Source organism: Cucurbita moschata, unplaced genomic scaffold (assembly GCF_002738365.1).
Source record: "Cucurbita moschata cultivar Rifu unplaced genomic scaffold, Cmos_1.0 Cmo_Scf00117, whole genome shotgun sequence".
In the NCBI taxonomy this organism is placed as follows: domain Eukaryota; kingdom Viridiplantae; phylum Streptophyta; class Magnoliopsida; order Cucurbitales; family Cucurbitaceae; genus Cucurbita; species Cucurbita moschata.
Genome location: NW_019268633.1, coordinates 185,526 through 193,818, shown reverse-complemented (window position 1 = coordinate 193,818; position 8,293 = coordinate 185,526).

Sequence of the window (8,293 nt, the reverse complement as noted above, 5' to 3'; positions counted from 1 at the left end):
AACCATATTATGTTAGGGTTACCTTTTAGACCTATTTAAAGGCATGTAATACTCATGTTTGAGAAGATTTTGTTGAATACATAAAAAACTATTTTCTGGATACCCTTTTGGTGTTATTCTTTTTCAAACCTTGCTTTAGGTTTGATGTTTAAACCGATTCATTGAATTAGTTTTGATTAAGCTAATTCTGGAGTGAATTGTCTTGGTATCTAAGAGTGACCATCATAGATTCCAAGTTCGATCTAAGAGTCATTCATCTTCTAACCAGCTCTTGGTTGGAATCAATCCGTTAAGTTAGCTTTCTCTGTGAGCGTTTTGCAAGGATTCTAGAAGGACCTTTAGCTTTGCAAATTCCAGCATTGTAGGCGCTTATGACAGTCTGTGAGCTAATTGGGTTTCGAGATTGCGTATACGCGAAAAGAGCTCGCTTTCAACTTTCTCCTCGGCGTTTTGTGCCCGGTTTTAGTTCAGGAAAGGGTCTGATCTCTTTCACTTGAGCACATTGATGCCGAAGGAGTCTTCGAAACTGGTGGAGAGGCTATGATGACTTCAGGCTATTCAAATAGCATGACCGATACCACAAAGAAAGGTTATCTAAGTCACACTAGTTGAATAGCTTTTTCATAATAATTATCTAGATATATGATACCAAAAACCTGCCCGATGACTGATAAGGTAAGGGGTTTCAAAAGACAAAAGAATGACAATTCTACATGTGATAGAAAAGGAGATCTTCTTTTTTTTTTTTTTTCAGTGGCGCGGTTCGCCTACCTTCTTGACCACGGATAGGCTATGGGGCTTTGCACTTCGGCCCATGAGAATACCACATCAAGGTGATAGGATTCGAACCTATGGCTCTCTGAAACTTTTTCATCGGTTATTTGGGCGCATCTTTCTTAAAAGGATAGTGACGACAGTGAACAACATGCCTACCTTCCTAACCACGGATAAACTACGGGGCTTTGTACTTTTGCCCTTGAGAATATCACATCAAGGTGACAGGATTCGAACCTATGGCTCTCTAAAACTTCTTCATCGGTTATTTCAGCGCATCTTCCTTAAAAAGATTGTGACAACAGATGACCTATTTGATTGAAAAGTTCCTAGGATTGTGACAACAGATGACCTATTTGATTTAAAAGTTCCTAGGATTGTGACAACAGATGCCTATTTGATTGAAAAGTTCCTAGGATTGTGACAACAGATGACCTATTTGATTGAAAAGTTCCTAGGATTGTGACAACAGATATCTATTTGATTGAAAGGTTCCTAGGATTGTGACAACAGATGACCTATTTGACGGAAAAGTTCCTAGAAAGAATTCAAGAAGAATTAGGATTGTGACAACAGATGACCTATTTGACTGAAAAGTTCCTAGAACAATTTGTGTAATGCTCTTTATGAAGTCCGACTCAAGACGATCTTTATTCTCCTAAGAATATGTTTCATTCTCTATTCTCATCTTCTTGGTTCAATGTTTAAAAACCACATTTGAAATCATATTATCTTGCATAATTCATTTTGATATAATATTGTTGGGGGCATTTTGAGAAGGATCAGTCGGAAGCGTCAACCACAATAATTTCAAGAAAAATAAAGAGTTCATATAAGTTAATTTCAAATAAACTTCGAGTTCAAAGCAACAAGAACCAAAAAATGGTGTGAAAATACTATGGACTAGTTAAAGTTATCCATAAGATTATGAAAACATCATATAAAATCCAATTGCTCTTATGGATACGGACTAACCTTGTTGTCCACGTTAGTAACTTGAAACGTTATTATTTCGACCAAGAAAAAATCAAGCAGAAGCAGGTGGTATGACGTCATACAAATAAGAAAAAAGTTTCAAGCGAAGAAAGTAGGAAAGACACGAACAGAGAAGACATGAACACTCAACAAACCGAGAAGTGATTTTCAACAGCTCCTAGTAAGTTGGAAGAGACTCCTCATTATGAGATCAGCTGGAAGCACATCGAGAGACCTAAAGTCAGCCTCATCAAATAAATTGTGTGGGGGCAGATGTCACAGTCATGATTGCCCAAGGCGTGTTGCCTGTGGTTGCATGTTGCATGTCTCAGCCATTCTTGTAAACGATTTGTTGTCCAAGGTGGTTATTTGGGCAATGTTATTGTTTACCGATTATTTAGGCGACATGCCTTGAGCAATCATGACCGTCACAATTGGCTAAGACATTTGTTGTCCATATGTTATTGTTGTCCAAGAGACTCCTCATTATGAGGTCATGATTAGTTAAGACATTTAAAGAAGTTTTACCTAGGGCAAATTCTATCACAATCCTCTTCTCGCTCTCTGAAACTTCTTTAAATGTTATTGTTCAATGGTTATTTGGGCGCATCTTCCTTAAAAAGGTTGTGACGACAGATGACCTGGGTAAAACTTCTACTGGGAGATTAGTGCAATAGAGAATGTGTGTCTCTTTCCTGACACCTTCAGTGGACAACATAACAAAGAGTTCCTAGAAAAAATATCATAGAACAATTTGTGTAATGCCTTTGAAGTTAGGCTCGAGGCTCTATCTTATCTCCAAAGAATATGGTTCATTCTCTATTCACATAGAAATAATGCAATAGAAAGTGGTACCCTCATCTTCTTTTACAAAACTTTCTCAAATCCTCATGGATGATTTGAAAGTGGTACCCTCATCTTCTTTTATAAGACTGCCTCGGCCTTCATGGAATGATTATGCTACGTTGATTCTTAGAGAAGGGAGTAGGAGTAAGAGTAGATGACTGTTTATGGTCCAAGTCCCGAAAAAGTAAGTTATAAAGAATCTTACACACACAAATTTCCTTTGTTTGTTTATTATTGTTGTTTTCTCTCTTCAATTAACATGTTATAAAGACACTTGTAAATTATAATTAAATATAACTTCTTTTTTTCTTTCCAAATATCCATCTAAATTACTTCTTGGTTCGAAGTTTAAAAAAACCTATTTCAAATCTTATTATATTGCATGCTTCAATTTGATATAATTGTTGGGGGCATTTTGAGAATCAAACTCGAGATCTCTCGTACCCGAAGCGAGAATCATACCACTAAACCAAATGCCTTGTAGTGGATCTATCTTTTATGAGCCTCAATATTTAAAATTTATCCACATGTTTTTGTTTCAATTCTAGAAATAGAAATGATATCCAAAATACATAATTTTACAATGCAAATAAGAAAAACTCCATCAAGTTTTAGATAAAAGTAGCAAACATGTTGATAGATATAAAAATAAATTCAAGTTCTTTCTCTGACCTAATTATCAATTGGAAGATTTAGCTGATATGAATTGTTATTGGTTTGATACAAATAATAATAGTCATTTTAGTATGCTAAGGATCCATATGTGTCCATGAAAATTAGTTAATGCTATATTTTTCTTATATTGGTCATAATATCTCTCAACCAAATGCATTAGTTGAAAATGTATTTAATATTTTTCTTTTGTCTTTTTCTTTTTTCCAATGGTCTTATGTCTCCATTCCATTTGAAAATTGATAGTTTGTTCCGTAATTTTAAACTCATTATTTTTGTTTGTTCATTCCACCTAATTTGTAAACAAAAAATTATACCACTAGACCAAATGTCCTTATAGTGGATCTATCATTTTTAGCTGCCCGTGTGTATATGTTTTCCGCATCTCAATATATGAAATTTATCCGACCTCAATATATGAAATTTATCCACATATTTTTGTGCTTTAGAAGCTACTATTATTGTGATGTTCACTTCACATGGTCTATCACACAGTTGAAGCAGCATTGCCACTAGAGCCCATGCATTCCTTTGGGATAGATATGTTAAAAATTAGGCCCATTTGATAACTATTTTGTTTTTTTTTGTTTGTTTTTTGTTTTGTTTCAAAATTATGTGTTTTATCCTTTTATAAAAAAGAAAAGAAAAGAAAAGAAAACATTTGAATTTTAAGCAAAATTTCACACCCAACTAAGTTTTTGAAAAATATATTTATTTATTTTTTTTCTTTATTTTAATTTTCCAAACATAGATCGATATGGAGTGGCTAGTTTTCAAAACTACTTCTTTGCTACAATTGAACAATATTTATATTCTAAAATGGGATTCACTTCAAGTTTATGTAGTTTCTTTTTATTACTATGTTTACTTCTATCTCATGTTACTCCATTTGTGTTTACTTCGTTTTATACAAAAGTTCACCGTAATTAATAAATCCATGTGCTTAATACATTCCCAACAAGAATAAATTTGTTTGTATCAGGATAAATTACAATGAATACGGAGAAAAGAAACCCCAAAAATAAGTAGAAGGTTGAGAATTTCACTCAACCACACAATGTCAAAGCGTGACTGCATGGCTCACACACGATGCTCGGATTTCGAAGGGGAACTTCTCAACTTGATTGATCAATTTCATTCATCACAAATCTGATTTTTACATAATAATTTGTGGGTATTTATAGTCTCCCACAAAAAAAGTTAGTGGCTGGGATTTAATCTCGATCCCCTTAAATCTCCAAAAAAAAAAAAACGAAGCCAATTTGACAATTCTACGCTTACAAATTTATGAAATTAAAAATAAATAAAGTTTTCTAACAACTCATGTAATGATGCTTGCAACATCATTTGCTCCTTCAACTGTGTAAATATTCACTTCTGAAGCTCCAAATGGTCCTTCCTCAATCTAATAAGCTTGTAACACATGAAATAATAGTTGAACCGAGCCTATCTAATTTTGTAGATGAAGAATGAATGCTTGTTGAATCTTCTTGGCCTTGGATCGTGTAATAGGTCCAGTTGGAACATTTGGAACACCGTGATCTTTATCATCTTCCCCCTCTTCAAAAGGATTCTTCCTCGAATCAAAAAATCATCACCTACATCAAAAGAACTCAAGTCAGCAACATTGAAAGTAGAATGTGCTGAAAATTCTCCTGGAAGATCATTTTACATGCATTGTTATTAATTCTTTCAGGGACTTGATAAGGGTCATCCCCTCTTGGATGTAACTTTGTCTTCCTTTGAGATGAGAATCACTCCTTGCGAAAATGTATCCAAACCCAGTTACTGGTTTGAAAAATGATTTCATTCCGTCCTTTGTTAATTCTTGTAGCAACATTGACATTTTGTTTCTCAATTGTCTCCTTCCCCTCTTTATGCAATGTTCTGATCCCATTTGCCTTACTTGTGGCTACTTTACTCACAAAAATATTTGAATGAATAGAAAGCAAATCAAGACGCGTAAGTGGAGTAAATCCGTAAGCAACTTCAAAAAGAGAACAATGACTGGCAAACATTCGTCCCAAGACTTAATATTCTTACAAATAATAGCCCTAAGCAATGCTCCTAGTGTTCTATTAACCACCTCAGTTTTCTCATTAATCTGAAGATGACATGTAGTTGAAAACAATATTTTGTTACCCAATTTATGACTTAATATTCTTATAAATAATAGCCCTAAGAAATGTTGCTGATATTTTATTAACAACCTCAGTTAGCAAGTGAGTCTGAGGATAACATGTAGTTGAAAACAATAATTTGGTACCCAATTTATCCACCATACTTTCCAAAAGTGACTTAAAAATTTAACATCCTATCATTTTTTGTGTGCAGCAAACATTGGCAACATTGACTACAAAACTTATAAACATCGTGCTTCATGGAAAAGGTCATATGGATCGTGATGAGCATTTTCTCCCATATCTTGTTTTCGCTAACTAAAGTTTTCGAATAACTCCCAAACTTCATTACCTTATATAACCACTTGGGATAAGGATTCATATAACATTTCATAAAATAAGATCTACTGATGAATTTCATAGCATTTGAAGGTCATCTAGGTCATGAACCGAAGGTAAATTACCTTAGGGGCATTATGGTCATTTTACACCGTTTCTTGGTTTACCTACATATCCTTATCCAATGACCACCAAATTTCAAATCTAACCTCAACATAATATAATATGCTCAGTATTAAAATTTGATATGCAGCGGAGCTCATTAGTGGGTTATTTTAACGTTACTTAAATCTCGAGCTATTTGATCGGTTCAGGGCTTTAACTCACGGTTCTTTAGGTTTTTCTTTCATATGTCCTTAATTCATACTTTGTTTAGGGTTCATATGAAAATCCAAGCAATTTCTACAAGTATTTCTTTACAAAAAGTCCAAGGTGGCTACTTGCCTCGTCGTCGACGTTTGGGACGTCCATTCTTGAGCTTCCAGTATCTGAATTACTTCAAATTTCCTTCCATGTACTCCTTATTGTATCTAGTTTCTGAAACCATAAGATTTTCTATGAGAATCGATCTGGAATGGGGTTAAAATTGAGAAAACCCGAAAAAAGGTCAAATTTTGAGTTGACTTTGACAGTTCAGTTGAACTGGCCATATCATCGTTTTCTTCCTCTGAACAGGAAGAAGATGCGCATTTTTCGTGTCGCCGCCATCTGAAACTCGGCCTGTACAGCCACATTTACAGCGTTCTCTCCACGATTTCTTCGTGAAACTTAAAGATGGGTATTACAAGGAAGGGCTAGGGATTTTATTTGATACCTGTATTACAAGGAAGGGTTAGGGATTTTATTTGATACCTTCTCGTGGATCGTAGCCTAAGACATTCGCTTCCAAAGTTCATCCAAAATCTGATTTATCGCTGGAGATAAAATAAAGGGTTTCTTATTGGGTAGCCGATTCTAGGGGTTTCAAGGCCCTATTTCTTCATTGAACCTCTTCCATATCCTTTCTTCAGGCCAAAGGAATTGATTTGGAGGAACGTCTTTGAGTGTAAGACCTTAATTTCCAAAAATCGTTCTCGGTATGCAACTCACTCAAAACGCCAGATTTTCGATCTCTTGGGTAGCTTGTTCTACGATGTTTCATCTCTCGATTCCTTCATCAAGTTTACTCAACTTCTTCCTCTAAAGCTAAAGGAATCCTTAATTTGAAGGAAAAGAAATCGTAGATAGGAATTCGACTTTTATTCCCAATTTAATTTCGTCCCATCAATTCAACACTCTCTCAAGGTTATTTTTCTTCGTGATCTTNCTCTTATTCCCAATTTAATTTCGTCCCATCAATTCAACACTCTCTCGAGGTTATTTTTCTTCGTGATCTTCTTTGGAAGCATTCCTTGGAGGTGCAGAAACAGATTGGAATCATTCTTGCTCGACGAATCATCATGTATCCAAGGATTGGATTTTCAAGTTTTTCTTGAAGTTCTTCAATGGCGGATTGAATTGGGGGAATGGTTTCTAGGCACTTTCAGCACTCTATTCCTTCATAGAACTTGTTGGTAATCTTGTTGAGAAACGGTAGGAATAAGTTTGAAGAGAAATGGTGGAGGATTGCTCTCGAATTTGGAAGAAATCTGAGAGTAGGAGACCCATAATCTAAACGATTATTGTCTTCGATTGGGGGATCGACCTTTCTCGATTCTTATTCCGTATTGTTTCTCCTATTTCAAACTTTATAGGAGGAGCTTAAACCGACATCAAGAGCTCCAGATTCTTCATTATTTAGAAGTTTGAAGAGAAATGGTGGAGGATTTCTCTCGAATTTGGAAGAAATATGAGAGTAGGAGACCCACAATCTAAACGCTTATTGCCTTCGATTGGGGGATCGACCTTTCTCGATTCTTATTCCGTATTGTTGCTCCTACTTAAGACTTTGTAGGAGGAGCTTAAACCGACATTGTACTTAAGACTTTGTAGGAGGAGCTTAAACCGACATTGAGAGCTCCAGAATCTTCGTTATTTATAGATCGAACTTTCTGGATAATTTTCGGATATATCAACTCCGAGCATATCCTTACCGACCTTGGCTTTGAATACTAGTCGTTGGATGTGATGATCCGTGCGTGTTCGTTCTAGATCATATCAAAGTTTGGAGGAGATCCAATGGTTGAAATTTGAGTTCGAAGGATTTTTCTCAGATGGTCACGATAGATGCTCTGATTCTAATTATAGTGGCATTTCTGTAATTGTCCATTCTTATAGGGTTATTTTGGTAATTTGCCACTTTCCGAATATTTTATTATTATTTTTCTCAAAAAAATCCATAATTTTTCTACAAATTCCTGATCGCTTTTTGATCATTTTTCGCTTATTTTGAATCTTGAGATTCCTTCTAAATAAGGAATTACGAATCCGGAAAGATTCTTGATAATTGATAAAATGACTCTTTTGCCCTTTTCATTTACTTTTTCCTTTTCCATTCTTTTCAAAAGGCTTTAACTCCTTGAAATCACTTGTTAGGGTGAGTGACTTGACTAAGTCATTTGTTCTTGCTTAATCCTTTAATTTTTTTT